Consider the following 15912-nt stretch of genomic DNA (forward strand, 5'->3'; position numbering starts at 1 on the left):
TCCTGCTGAAACAAGAAAGACATTTTTTATAAGTGTATTGTAGATTGGGATACTGTACAATTTATTGTACATTGAATGATATTCTTGTCACTTAGATAAAAACTCTGCATTCAATAGTGCTTGACATTGGGAGTTAAACAATGCATTCATTAAACTTCTATGACCCAGATATACAGCTCCATTTCATACAAAATACTCAAATAAATTTAAAAAAATGTGCCCGTGCTGACTGCGGACAGTTGCAGATACAGATACCAGTTCAAAAAGTTATTAAAGGCAACTTAACTGAACATTTCAGTCTGATGAAGGTTGAGGTGGCAACCAAAAGGTAAGAATGGAGGCCTATCATGGTGGTCCTTTGAAATAACTCTCAATATGAAACAAAAGTGGTCTTGGATGATCTGGACACCAAATATGTGTGTATGGAATAACTTGGGCATTAAATATCTGTATAAAGAATAACCTGGACATCAACATCTGTGTATATAGAAAACCTGGTCATCAAAATCTGTGTTTATAGAATAACCTTGACATTGAATTTGTGTGTATGGAATAACCTGAAATACAAATCTGTGTATACGGAATAAACTGAAACTCAAATCTGTGTATATGTAATAACCTGAAACTCAAATCTGTATATATGGAATAACCTGAAACTCAAATCTGTGTATATGGAATAAGCTGAAACTCAAATCTGTGTATACGGAATAACCTGAAACTCAAATCTGTGTATACGGAATAACCTGGACCTCAAATCTGTGTATACGGAATAACCTGGACCTCAAATCTGTGTATACGGAATAACCTGGACCTCAAATCTGTGTATACGGAATAACCTGGACCTCAAATCTGTGTATACGGAATAACCTGGACCTCAAATCTGTGTATACAGAATAACCTGGACCTCAAATCTGTGTATACGGAATAACCTGGACCTCAAATCTGTGTATACGGAATAACCTGGACATCAAATCTGTGTATACGGAATAACCTGGACCTCAAATGTGTGTATACAGAATAACTTGGACCTCAAATCTGGGTATACGGAATAACCTGGACATCAAATCTGGGTATAAATAATAATAATAATAATATGGAATAACCTGGACATCAAATCTGGGTATATGGAATTACCTGGACATCAAATCTGTGTATACGTTATAACCTGGACCTGAAATCTTTGTATACGGAATAACCTGAACATAAAATCTGTGTATACGGAATAACCTGGACCTCAAATCTGTGTATACAAAATAACCTGGACCTCAAATCTGTGTATACAAAATAACCTGGACCTCAAATCTGTGTATACGGAATAACCTGGACCTTGAATATGATTATCTGGAATAACCGGGACTTCAAATCTGTGTATACGGAATAACCTGGACCTCAAATCTGTGTATACAGAATACCCTGGACCTTAAATCTGTGTATACGTCATAACCTGGACATCAAATCTGTGTATACGGAACAACCTGGACATCAAATCTGTGTATACAGAACAACCTGGACCTCAAAACTGTATATATGAAATAACCTATACATCAAATCTGTATATATTGAATAACTTGGGTATCAAATATGTGCATATAGGAAAAACGTGGACATCAAATATGTGTATATGGAATAACCAGATCACCAAATCTGTGTATATAAAATAACCTGGACATCAAACCAGTGTAAATGGAATATTCTGGACATCAAATCTGTGAATACGGAGAGATGACATGACGGAGTAAACACGCATAAAATGTTATTAAATACAACGTATAAATAAATAGACAAACTACAAAAAAAAAAAGTTAATAAAAAAGGAAAGTCTACAGAAAAAAAAGTAAAAGAAAGCTAGCAGGCCAGACAGAACAAAGTGCAACAAGAGTTGTATAAGTGCCTGGCAGAGCCTAGTCATGCTTTAACAAACCACCGTCAATATATGTCAGTCTTTTGCTATGCAGCACCTGGATGGTGATATATGCCAATTACAATGATAATTATTTCAGTTCAGTTCCACCCAAATCAGGTTTTTATAGATTAGGTATTTGATTCTGCAATAAGCTAAAATCTCCGGCATGATCCAACAAGTTGTGGCTGCACTGTAAACAGGCCTTAGTAAAAGCAAATAAGTCAACCTAAGAAAAAAAAAGTTTCATTGGTCCCTTTACTGCAGGAGAGAGACTACAAGGCATTGGCAGGGAAACGCACCGTCAGATCCCTCTAGCCAGGAGTATATTATGGATGCTTTGCTTTTACATGAGTCACTCACAGTGTAATGTAGAGTAAAATAAATCACTGTATACATCAGGTCACACTTCATCAGGCACCCCTTGTGCAGAATATCAGATGTTTGCAGGGATTTTAATCATACGCTCCAAACTGCTTTTTCCTCTGTTTAGTCCTCAATCCCCCGAAGGGAAGCTAGTCTACAAATGCACAACCCTTCCAAGACTTCGAGAAACCAAAGCAAGTCAGCCCAGCTAAATCATTCTGCAGATCTGCACCATCTCCCCAAGCCATTCATCAACTCCAGCCTAAAGAGGCGCAGACCACAAACTTTCGAACTCCCAGGAATCGTAGTAAGGGGGAGCACACTAAAGTTACCCCAACAAAATGAAAAGACGCCCATTCTTCATCTCTACAAGCTGCCATGCACTTTATATAGAGATCAGACAGTACAGGTGGGTAAACTCTTCCACTGTCGGGGAGAGAACCATCCACAAACCGCTAAGCAGGAGGCTTCTGCGAATATACAAGCACACAGTGCCATGCATTATTAAAGAGGAACAACATTAGAACCTGCCAGTAAAATATAAAACTGGGTTCTTCCTATTAACACACAGCAGCCATCGCATAAAAGGTTTCTACCTAGGGGTAAGTGCTTTCTCGGCTCGCTTTGCAGAGGCACAGAAGATGGCCGGGCATAACCGGCCGAGCAGGAAACGTGAGACCTGGAATTGCAAATAAATAAATAAATAAACTTTTCCAAAAAAAAAAAAAAAGAACCAACAGCCGCTTCTTTTTTTTTTCTATTTCATTCTCCCTGGCCTCTCGTCCTTCACCGGATCCCTATTGTTCACAACATACACATGGAGAGAATCAGTTAAGTCTTTGTCTGCAGGATTTCATAGCAGTGCATTCAAAGTGGAATTTAAAATGCCTGCATAGTTCCCCCCCCCCCCTTCTCTAAAAACCATGTCCAAGGGAGGGGGGGAATGCAGAGTTAATAAAGAGCAGATGAAAAGCAAACACAAATACCATCGCCCTGAATTAAATTCAATATTCTGTGAAGTTTCAAACCTGGTTTGCATAGTTTAACCAAATAATAGAAGAGAAACCGGTGGGACAGGGAGGGGAAAAATAAATCTGACAAGCTATTTGCAGTGTGACAAGTATATCTGGGCAGATCTATCGACATTTCTATCGCCATAGGTCTCGAAGACATCCTCAGTATTGGAGACCCAGGATCCAACACAGGCATCCCATACCTTCTTGGCCAGAAAGCTTTGTGAAGCCCAGCAGACAACACCATGTTGATTTAAAGTCTAGCTGTATTTTGATACAATTTATCAGGCTCAGTGAAGGATTGTCAAACACACAACTCCTCTGGCCGGCTTCAGGAACAATTTGAAAGTTTAGAGAACAAAAGGTTTATTTTAAGAATGAAAATCTTGGCTGGCTCCACTGCAGACTTGGGGGGGGGGGGGAGAATCTGCTTTCAATTACAGAAAGTATTTCCACTCCACTGAGATGGGATCAGACCTTTCGAGAGCAGGCACAATCTCAGGGCAATGCATCTGATTAGGAAACCTAAATGACAAGGTGCCACCATGGCATTCACCATCATTGCCCTGGCACAGGTTGGATCTCCTGGATGGGGAGCAGATGTGAGGATGACATGGGACTGCAGCAGCACACCACCACACTCACCTATGTACTAAGATGTAAGGGAGACCCTGCAACAAAGGGATGAAGGATGGCATAAGGTGCTCAATCAATACTCATCCATCACATCGCAAACACAAAGCAGAAGAAAGTAGGAAAAGACTTGAATTACCTCTGGTTGAGTCTTGTCTTGAGGGTGTCCTCTAAGGGTTAATAAGCCAGCTCATTTCAGATGCTAATGGTGCTGGTGTGGAGAGATTCTAGCACAGGGAGCCTCCTCCCATTCCAGCAGTAGAGGATGGAGAGATGATGCCTATGTGTGTGTATGGAAGGGAGGGGATGGTGGCCAGGCAGCTGCTGCTGGTGCTGGTGGTGGTGGTGCTGCTGGGATCGGCACCTTCCCTATGGCTGCTCCGTGTGTGTGAGTGAGTGAGTGGCAGAGCTCAGCCCGTGCAGCACGTTGGAGCAGTCTATAATGTATCACGTTACACAGCCTGGCTCCCTCTTCTAGCAGCGAGCAGCGATCAGACATGATAGGCTGAGACTCCTCTGTTTACACCCAGGCAGGAGGAGGAGGAGGGGGCCGAGCCTGCCTCCTTTAACTCTTCTCTACCTAGGATGGCAGATCGGCCACCTGTCACCAGTGCCAGTCCAGTCTGATGGTGGGGATCGGTGCTGAAGGCTCCCTCCCTCCTCCTCCTCTTCTCTGTGCTGGGGGTCTGGGCACTTAGTGCTGCATGTGTCACTGGGAGCTGTCACTGGATTGGATGGAGGGGAGCTGGGTGTCTGCCTGGAGCACATGCACATTCTGCCTGGAGGATATCCTGCCTCTACCCAGCTAAACATGTCTAATTGACTGAGCCTCTAATTATCACACCTGTCATCAGGCACACCAAACTTCCAGCACTGTACCAGGAGGAGAACAATTCAGGATCCTTTTTTTTTTCCTCCATATCTGGTAGGCTGGAAGACAGAGCTGTCTAAGAATAGGCTGTGTCTGTCTTATCGACCAGCGGCGCTAGATGCACAATTGGTCAGTGGGGCGTAAAGGGATTATTTGCATGGCACCACCAGCTATTCTTATAGGAAACCTCTACTGGGATAAATGTGTATGACCGTAGCTCCCAAATGTCCTTGGTTTGGAAGGACTGTCCCGCTTGTAGAACCAAAGTCCATGGCCCTTCTATCTTTCTCAGGTATCTCATACCTCACATCTGTTCTTTTACAGCCAAATTCCACGGCCCCTCATTTGGAAGTACTGGCCCTTTTTTTAAAGAACCAAATCCCTCTGTTCCTTATCAAACTTGTCTTATACTTTCCAATTGTCCCTCATTTGGAAGGAATGTCCCTCTTATAGAACAAAATCTCGTTCCTACTCGGTGACCCCATAACTTCCAACTTTCTATCTTTTACAAACATATTCCACAGCCCCTCTTTCCTTCTCAGTTGTCCTATACCTGCCAACTGCCCCACATTTAGAACCCAAAACCCCTGTCCTTCTTTCCTTCTCAGTTGTCCTATACCTGCCAACTGCCCCACATTTAGAACCCAAAACCCCTGTCCTTCTTTCCTTCCCAGTTATCCTATACCTGCCAACTGCCTCACATTTAGAACCCAAAACCCCTGTCCTTTCCTACTCAATTGTCATTTACTTTTCAGCTGTCCCTCATAGTGATATGCCAAACACCCCCCCCACCGTTCGTGTTGTGGTCGAACATTCGAAAGTTAAACCGTGACCTTCGAACAGAGGGGACAATTCAGTAAGTGGTATCTTACCACATCTGAGTATGAGCTACTAAAAACATTCTTTAATGTTTCAGCTGTCATCAGGGTTTCCCTGCTAACAGCTGAAAAAGAATTGCCAGCATTGCCCGGCAATTAAAAAATAATAATAGCCCTTTGGGGCTGGTACAGATTTTGAGGGGAACCCCCATGCCAAATTTTTCTAAAAAATGATCCCCCCAAAATCCATACCAGACCCTTATTTGAGCATGCAGCCCGGCAGGTCAGGAAGGGGGGGGGGGCAAGTGAGTCCCCCCTCTCTGAACCATACCATGCCACATGCCCTCAACATGGGGGGGTGCTTTGGGGCAGGCACCTTGTCTACATGTTGATGGGGACAAGGGCCTCTTCCCCACCATAACCGTGATCAGTGGTTGTGGAGGTCTGCGTGTGTTGTGCTTATCCGATTCAGCCCCCCCAATGTGAATGAGTATGGGGTACATGGTACTGCTGCTCATTCACAAAAAAAAAAAAAAAAAGTGTAGTGTAAAAAATAACAGTGGACTGTCTTTGACAAGTTCTTTATAAGCCCCTCGAAGTATATCCGACGTCAATCATGATACCCGCCGCCACAAAATAAGTGCTCTGCTCTCGACGCTGGCTCCCGTCTGACAGCTGTGCTGGGATGACAGTTCTTAAATACAGTGATGATGTCACAAGGAGGCGGGGTCACACCCGCCCCTTTGTGACATCATCATGGGCTGTGATTGGTCAAACATTGCACTGTTAGGGCGCAGTGCACTGTGGGGCACGGCAGGCGAACAGCTCGCTTAATGGCCGATGTTTAAGCCAAACATTAGTCCCTCATTATGAAGGTCTGTTCCTCTTTTAGACCCAAATCCCCAGTCCCTCTTTCCTTTCAGTTATTCCATACTTCTAAATTGTCCATCTTTTACAACCAAACTCAATCACCCCTCTTTCCTTCTGAATTATCCCATACCTCCTCCAACTTTTCCTCTTTTTGTCTCCTATACAGTACTTTCCCACTGCCCCTTGTTTAGAGGGAACATCCCTCTTTTTGAACCAAATGTCTTTGTCCCTCTTTCCTTCTCATTTACCTTTTACCTTCCAATTAGTCCTCTTTTACAAACAAATTCCACAGCCCCTCTTTCCTCTTCAGTTGCCCCATAGCTCTCAACTGTGCCTCATTTAGAACCCAATAGTTCTGTCCTTCTTTCCTTCTCAGTTGTCCTATACTTTCCAACTGTCCCTCGTTTGTTGTCAGTGCCCCTCTTTTAGAACCAGATCTCATAGTTCCACTTTCTTTCTCAGTTTTACCGTACTTCTCAACTGTGCCTCATTTAGAACCCAATCACTCTGTCCTTCTTTCCCTCCAAGCTATGCTAAACTTTTCAGCTGTCCTACATTTGGAAGGACTGTCCCTCTCTTAAAACCAAGAGGACTGAAACAAGATATCCCAGAGGTGTTCTATTAGATTTAGGTCATGCAAGCATGGGGGCCATTCAATGGTATCAATTCCTTCATCCTCCAGGATGCAGTGGGTCCAAGAATTTTATTCCAATACCTAATGGCAGTCAGGGTGCCATTGTCTAGCCTGTAGAGGTCTGTGCATCCCTCCATGGATATGCCTCCACAGACCATCACTGACCTACCACCAAAACGGTCATGCTGAATGATGTTACAGGCGCCATAACGTTCTCCATGGCTTCTCCAGACCCTTTCATATTTGTCACATGTGCGCAGGGTGAACCTGCTCTCATCTGTGAAAAGCAGAGGGCGCCAGTGGTGGACCTGCCAATTCTAGTGTTCAGTGGCAAATACCAATCGAGCTCTGTGGTGCTGGGCAGTGAGCACAGGGCCCACTAGAGAACGTTGTGCCCTCAGGCCACCCTCATGAAGTCTGTTTCTGATTGTTTGGTCAGACATTCACACTAGTGGCCTGCTGGAGGTCATTTTGTAAGGCACTGATAGTGCTCATCCTATTCCTCCTTGCACAAAGGAGCAGATACCTATCCTGCTGATGGGTTAAGGACCTTCTACAGCCCTGTCCAGCTCTCCCAGAATAACTGGCTGTCTCCTATATTCTCCTCCATGCTCTTGAGACTGTGCTGGGAGACACAGCAAACCTTCTGCAATGGCAGCTATTGATGTGCCATCCTGGAGGAGTAGGACTGCCTGTGCAACCTCTGTAGGGTCCAGGTATCGCCTCATGCTACCAGTAGTGACACTGACCCTAGCCAAATGCAAAACTAGTGAAAAACAGAAAAGATGAACTGAGAGAAAAATGTAAGTGGCCTCCATCTGTAAAACCATTCCTGCTTTGAGGGTCGTCTCATTGTTGCCCATCTAGTGCACTTGTTGTTAATTTCATTAACACCAAAGCAACTGAAACTGATTAACAACCCCCACTGCTGCTTAACTGAAAAGATCAATATCCCAGGAGTTTAATTAACATGATGCTATACTGTCACATACCTCTCAACTGTTCATGATCTGGAAAGACTTTTGCTTCTTTAGAACCAAATCCCTCTGTCACTCTTCTCCATTGTCCCATACTTTCCAACTGTCACTTATTTAGGACTGCCCTTCTTTTAGAACCAAACCCTACAGTCCCTCTTTCCTTTCAGTTATCCTATACCTCTAATTTGGTATGGAATTGTGTAAAGCACATGCCCGGACATATGTGCCACTACAGACAATCTGCATTCGGGGCATACATCTGTGCATGTGCAGGTGCTTTTTGCAATCCCCACAACAACAGCAGCTGAGTGTACTGGGAACATTTTTACGGAGGCTCTGGAAGCTGTATGGTTGCTTTATGGCCATGTATATGAGCCCTAATACTAACCTAGATCAAGCCCTGATCTATCTACCTATCTGATTTTATCTTTAAAAACTTTTCTTCCAGAGATCTTCCACAAAGATACAATGTATCTTCTTTCTCCACACAGATGTTCTGAAAAGTAAGAAAAACATGGGAAGATACTCAAACTAGTGATCACTGCAATTGGCTGTCACAGTCATCACAAAAAGTCCTAACAGCTCATGACTGTTACTCTGAGACCAGAATCTGCTGGATGACTAGTCAGTTTCAGTGCTGAATGTGATTGAGCGCATTCACAACACAAATATTTCATAACTGTTAACTGAATTGACTCCAAGAACATGCCTGGGACAAGTGGTGGCAACAGGAATGCAGAGGGCTGGATGGCTGACATGCCTTCTCCCTCTGCATTATTCTTGCTGTGGTTTGAGAAAAATGACATGTATAAAGCAGCTGTCTACTTGCTAGCTACATTGTCGGATGGCCACAGGTGGAGAGAGGTGCACCGTCTGACTTCATCGTTAGGCTCACAAAGCACATAGTAACATAGGACAAAGTAGTACATGAAGTAAATTTGAAGTGAGAAACCATCTCAAATATGAGGTGTCTGGAGTGAGCATCCCCAACCTAAGTCTACGAATGAGCAGTTGCCAAATATGGCTGCCCGTGAACCTATCAAGGACATTCACATTGTGCCAGCATGTCTGACAGCCCTAATGTTTATTAACAGCTTAACGTCCCTTATACACAAATGTTCTGATCAGTTCTACCTGTTCATTTTTCAAGCAGACCCAATCAGAACCTCCATTCTTCTCTATAGAACAGCAGGTGTAAACAAACTTATGTCCGTTTACACCCATCTACATCCAATCCGATCCAACTAAAACAGATGGATGGGGATTCGTTCCCCTTCAGTCCAGCAGATTGGATCAGATGGCAGTTGGGTGTAAATGGACAGGCAATCTGTTTACATCCGACCGCCCATAGAGGAGGGCTGGCTGTGTCCATGTCCATTCTGCATAAGTGGAGTGGACACGAATCTGTCATCTGCCTGCTCAGCGGGGATCAGCAGACAGATCCCCTTCTAAGTCCTCCCCATGTAAAAAGGGCCTTACTGTGCCATTAATTGAAAATGAATACTAAACAGCTAATTTATACCTATGGCTGGCCTGTATTCATGGCGGCCCCTAACCATCCAAAGCAGTAAAACACCAGCTATATTGGTATGAATGGGCAGAGCAGTAAACACTCCACCAGGCATGGCCACACAAGAAGTCAGGAGGCAGGTTGAAAGTAAGTATTTATGTAGGTGACTTGTAATGTTTACAAATTCTACAGAAATCAATAATATAATTAGAAACAATATCACATGCAGTAAATAAATCTAACAAATCAAACCTTTTTTTGAACTAAAAATATAAAATTTGATAAGATTTTGGTGAAATGCCGATACGCGGTATGCTTTAGTGATAGACTCTACCCGGATTTCCTAAAATTAGGAGCTTGTTAATGTGGTTTGGAATGGACTTTGCAAGATAATCATCTCAACCATCTATTACTACTGCAAGAGCTAGAAGAAGAAAACCCAGAAAGCACCATTACACATAGATTGTGTTCTGCATTTATAGCTCATTCTCGGTTATGGCGCTACGTAGTACAGTAATAAAAATGCAGTGAGAATTCTGGTGCTTCTTGTGAAGTGGAACAGCAAATAGATTTAAATGATGCAGTTCACACCACTATATCATAAAATCCTTATGGTGCTTTTAAGATTTTACAACAGAACATTGAAGTTTGCACAATCAAATATTCATCAAATGCACAGGAAGTGACTGAAAACTAATTGAAAATTAATTCTGATGAATTGTTACACCTATATTACTACAACAATAAAAAGGTGTAAGTATTCTTAAAAGGTTCATAGAATTTTGCAAATGTAAATCGGGGAATAATTATTCATATTTCTAGCCTTTCTGATTCCTGTGGTGGCAGCTGACAACAGTTCTTTACAAAAACAGAATTTTATGTTTTGAAAAATACATCCATATGTGTGCATGTGTAAACAAGAGAGTAAGCATATATAGCCGCCTACTGCACATTGTGCAATGCATGTCAATGGCCAGAATTTTGTTTCAACTGTGGCTCCAGGGCACCACATCAAAAGGATGGATTTTACTCTGCGTGGCGATATGCCCTAATGTACGGCCATGTGCAAGAACCCTTCTACAACTTACCCTTTTTTTAAACACAAGAGGGTTCTCTCATTCTGGGAGGGCATCCTTCCAGAACATGCCCCCCAGGGCCTGCATCTGGTACACTCTATGATCGTTGTGTGCTTCAGGCACAGCTGATCACAGAACATGGTGAAGGGCCAATCACATTGCTGTTACAGCATGAGGAGAGGTGAGCCAGTAAATGGCAATTCTGACAGAGGACATTTACACTGATTATCAGTGCAGCCCCATCAGTGCTGCCTATCAGTGCCGTATATCAGTGCCTCCTCATCAGTGCCCATCGTGTCACCTCTCAGTACGTATCAGTCCTGCATAACAGTGCCTATCAGTGCCACCTATCAGTGCTGCCTATTAGTGTCCACCCGTGCCGCATGTCAGTGCTGTCTCATCAGTGCTCATCAGTGCTGCCTATCAGTGCCCATCAGTGCTGTATATCAGTGTCTCTTCATAAGTGCCCATTGGTGTCACCTATCAGTGCCCATCGGTGCTGTATATCAATGCCTAAAAGTGCCACCTATCAGTGCTGCCTATCAGTGCCCATCCGTGCCCCCTCATCAGTGCCCATCGGTGCTGCATATCAGTGCCTAACAGTGCCACCTATCAGTGCTAATCAGTGCTGCCTATCAGTGCCCATCCATGTCACATATCAGTGCAGCCACATCAGTACTGTCTCATCAGTGCCCATCAGTGCAGCCTATAAGTGCCCAACAGTGCAGCCTCATCTTTAAAGGAGAACGATTACTTATTTGCAAAAAGTTATGATATAAACTATGAAAAATGTTTTCTTTTTCCTTCAAAATGTTTGGTATTTTTCATTTGTTTAGCACAAAATAAAAAACCCCAGTGATGATTAAATACCACCAAACGAAAGTTCTATTTGTGTGAAAAAATGATAAAAATGTCATATGGGCACATTATTACATGACCGTGTAATTGTCATTCAAAGTGCGACTGCACTGAAAGCTGAAAATTGGCCTGGCAGGAGGGGGGTGAAAGTGTCCAGGAATAAATTGGTTAAATAAGCATTTTTTTAAATATTTATTTACAAATAAATGGAAAGAATAAAATGGTGTTCAAGTGATATTAATGGATTTTTTTTTATTAAAAAAGAAGTCTTTCCTACCACTCTGTGCAGTTATATTGTATAAAAAAGTTGCTTTCCTCCTCTTCTAACACTGTCTGCTGCTCCCTCCTTTGGGTGCTTCCTTTAGCAAGCCAGGTGCTAAGTAGGCAGCTGTGTGCACTCCCAAGCTGGTGCTGTTTGTCTATAGACTCACACAGCACCGATAAGCCGCCCCCCCCCTCCCTCCTTAAAGGAGTTTGCTCAGGGCAGAAGAAGCCTATGGTTCTGCTTCCCTCAGTTTCTCCTGTTCAAGCAAGAACTGAGGGGAGTTGTGCTGGAGCTGGAGGCCATGGTGAAGTGTTGCCATGAAGCCAGGTAGATGTTTAGGGGCAGAAGGGATTAGGACAAGTAGCTGGGTATTTTTACCTAAAAAAAGTTTAGACTTTAGAACTACATTAGGTTTCATCCTTTGTAGGGACAATGCAATAAAAGTAGTATCTCTAATAAGGGTGGAATCTGATTGGCTACTACTGGAAGGCTTTGTGATGCAAGACTTCACTACCATAGTTGCCGCCAAACTGAGTAAATGTGCACTTTGGAAAGATTAGTTCTGAACCAGCCATAATTTGTGTCGTAGGTGCCCCTGTTGGCACCACTGAGCTTGAGAAAATTTGTTTAATAGGCTTTTGTCACCGCAGTTAGGCTCAGCCCTAAATATTACAGTGGGGTATACCCTTTGTGTTGTTAATAGACATGAGTCTAGCAAAGGTCTCTTTTCAATGTTCCTGAATGATATATGTAAAACTGCTTCTTGATTCAACCGATCACACCAATATAAAACCGAAGTATCAGTTCTGGGTGAATTTGGCATTGAAAGAGGCCAACATAGAAATGATACTGCCAATAAGGTCAAAGGCATATAGGGGTTGATTTACTAAAACTGGAGAGTGCAAAATCTGGTGCAGCCTTGCTTAGAAACCAATCAGCTTCCAGGTTTTATTCTCAACGCTTAACTGAACAAGCTGAAGTTAGACGCTGACTGGCAACCACGCACAGCTACACCAGATTTTGCACTCTCCAGTGTTAGTAAACCAACCCCAAAATGACCTTCACCTGATTTGGTCAATTAGGGTCAGACTGGGAAAGAATGGCATGCCTTAGTGCATTCTGCGATTCCTACAAATACCCCCTGGCTAACCAATTAATGGGAGAAGTAAATTAAACCAGAATGGATTTTCACAGACAGTTACAATTATATCCCCAGGATAAGGCTGACACCAAAGGTGTCTGCTCAGTGCGTAAACAGGCATTCTGATTCATAACTACTGTATATTGCATACTTATATGACAATTGTTATAACAAACAATTGTGCTGACTGCCATCTCACATCTATAGATAGCCTATGTCCCAAGGTATAGATGTACTACAAATCCTTGCATGCTTTGAGGTGGTTGAAGGTTGCAGGTCAATCCTGGCAGGGTAGACACATGGTTGCCCACCTGCCAGCAGGACTCAAGGTGATTGCATATAAGAGAACCTCAGATCAAAGTATCTGCACTTATAAAGGGAAGAGACAAGTATTCTCTGAAGCCTAATACGTTTCAGATATTAGGTAGCCAGGCAAAGTTTGATTACTAAAGAAAGGAAAAAGACAAAAAAAAATCTTTTCATCTGCTGATTAGAGCCTTCAGAGATGACACACAGTTTGCCAAAAAACCAAGAGGGAAAACAAGACAGAAAAATTCAGAGTGATCTTCAAAACATAAAAAAAGATTGCCTTGACATCTTACAGCTTAATATGTTAATAAATAAATATATGTATGTATAACCATTCTTCATAAGAATACGATTTTTTTTAAAGGACCAAATGCCAGCCAAAGTGCTCTAGCTTGTTCGGCTTTCATCAAAGAATACGACAAAACAAAAGAGAAGCACGCAGTGTGCATACACATCACAGAGATGTACTGCTGACCACTTCACATCATGGCAGGCTGCAACGTTCCATTACTGTCAAGTTATTGCATCAAAAAAGTGTGTCTCGTGCAATGTCAAATAACTCAGGCATGACACGCCATAGGAGCCACAACTATGTTATAGGAAAAAGTGACTAGCAAGCTAAATTGTGACAATGTGCTGATAATGTAAAGGATTGTATTAGAAAAAGATACAAAGAAAGGCAGTAGAAAGCACTGTATATAAAAACCTGATGCACACTTGATAAGAGATCCTTTAAAATAAAATAAGAACATCTCCTTGTAAATGTATCTAAATTCTGCTGGTTAAGGTGTATAGTAACTATATCTGTGAAGGCTCTCATTTATCCAGGTCATGGTATAGCTAGTTGTAGTTAGTCTCATTGAAGCAGGACTTGTTCTGAAATACTGAAGACCAGTGGCGTCCCTAGCTAACTTAACACCTGCGGGTGGATTATGTTTTAGCAACAACACCTCCCCCCACCCCAGTGGTGTATTTAGGTTTTGTGCTGCCCTAGGCAACACAAAAATTGGCTCCCCCCATTGACCAACAACACCCCAGACCCCCCCCCCCCACCCAAGAGAGCCTTCCACTACCACCGCCCCCCATACACTGGAAACACCCCACCCCGACAACAGATAAGACACTCACCCTCACAGCTCCGGACATCCCTGGGAACAAGAGTCAGGCTCTGCATACACCAACAAGCAGCCTTCAGCCTCTCTCAGACCCCACCTGGTCCACGTGCTGCATGTGTCCCTTCTTCCTTTCCTTTTTTCAGGGGACAGCGCTGCCCCCCTAAAAAATGCTGCTGCACCCCTGAAACATTACACCCTAGGCAAATGCCTTGTTTGTCTTGTGGTAAGTACACCCCTACTCCACCCCCCCCCCCCCACCAAATAGTTAAACAAATATTATGAATGGTTAGAAAAAAATAATAGAGATTAAGGAGTTGATTTAGCCATTCACCCACTGATTGTGCATGTAAGTTCATTCTCTCTGTGAATGGGGCAAAACAAAACAAAAAGAAATGCAAATATGCAACAACATCTGCTATTCAAATGTGAATCATTGATTTAAAATACTAAATACCTCATTTGGCCACTAGATGGAGCTAAGTATCAGCAATTTTCTATAGAATTAGCTCCATCTAGTGGCCAAACATGGTAATTTCCTTCTAAAATCAATGTACAGTACATGCACTTTCATTGAGCGAATGGCTACTCTAATTCTTTAAAAATCAAGCCCTTAGTGTACTTGCAGCAAAACAGGTGGATAATAGCAGTGTGCTTTCAAAAATGTAAAACACAAGGGCTTACTAGTGGTGCATGCAGTGCACCACAGCTAAAACTTGGGAATAATAGCAGTGTCCCAAAAAAGACAAAATGAGGTGCCACTCAGGTAGGAAGGTGAAAAGCAAACTAGACCTCTGTGAGTGCTAGCAGGGATAGGGAGCACATCCTAGCTCCAAGCTGCAGCAAAGTCGGAAAGAAAGATCCATAAGCCGCACATCAAAGGCAGACCCATGTGCATGAGGGGAGGTGAATGGCAGCCTCAGCCCGGACTCCAGCCAGGCCATGCCCCCCCAACATGTTTCACTCCTTCCCTTTGAGCTTAATCATGGGGATCCCCATGGTTAAGCTCCAAGAGGTGGAGTGAACTGTGTTGGGGTGTGGCCTGGCTGGAGTCTGGGCTGAGGCTGCCATTCATCTCATCTCATGCACATGGGTCTGTCTCTGATGTTCAGCTCATTGATCTTTTCTTCTGACAATAATAGCAGTGTACTACAAAATAAAATGTAAGGATTTAATTGTAGTAAACTATCTGTGAAACATGGAGATAATAGTGAGGTTCTTTAAGAGAAACAAGCCTACAGATGTCTATAGTCTCATAATATACAGTGAAACAGACAGGACTTAGGATATAGAGTGCAGAAAGCAGGACTATACTAGTGTGCCCCCTTGCATATACTGGTCATTGTGACCTCTAGCAGATTGTGGTCAGTGTCCCCCATTCATGGAAGTCTGTGTGTTCCCACTATATGGAGATCAGTGTGCCCCACTCATGGTTGTCAGTTTACCTCCTTAATGGTGGTCAGCGTGTGTCCACTTTATGGTGTTCAGTGTGTTCCCCCCTAAATGTGATTAGTCTGTACCCCTTTATTTTGGCCTGTGTGCCCCCTTTATTGCACTCA

General features: G+C 43.0%; 1 protein-coding gene across 14 annotated transcripts in view; it reads right to left on the reverse strand.

Annotated features, from left to right (window-relative positions):
* Positions 1-15912, reverse strand: part of TENM3 (teneurin transmembrane protein 3) — a 1391898-nt gene that overhangs the window by 601383 nt on the left and 774603 nt on the right. Inside the window, exon 1 of one of the 14 annotated variants that reach the window (XM_089669657.1) lies at positions 4052-4451. The exons of the other annotated variants lie outside the window; for them this stretch is intronic. The gene's annotated coding sequence lies outside the window, so the exon portion shown is untranslated. Of the gene's footprint in view, positions 1-4051; positions 4452-15912 lie in introns of those variants that run through there. 14 annotated transcript variants of the gene reach the window in all.

Source organism: Staurois parvus, unplaced genomic scaffold (assembly GCF_062004578.1).
Source record: "Staurois parvus isolate SC_StPar_1 unplaced genomic scaffold, SC_StPar_1.0 ptg000080l, whole genome shotgun sequence".
Taxonomy (NCBI): Eukaryota; Metazoa; Chordata; class Amphibia; order Anura; family Ranidae; genus Staurois; species Staurois parvus.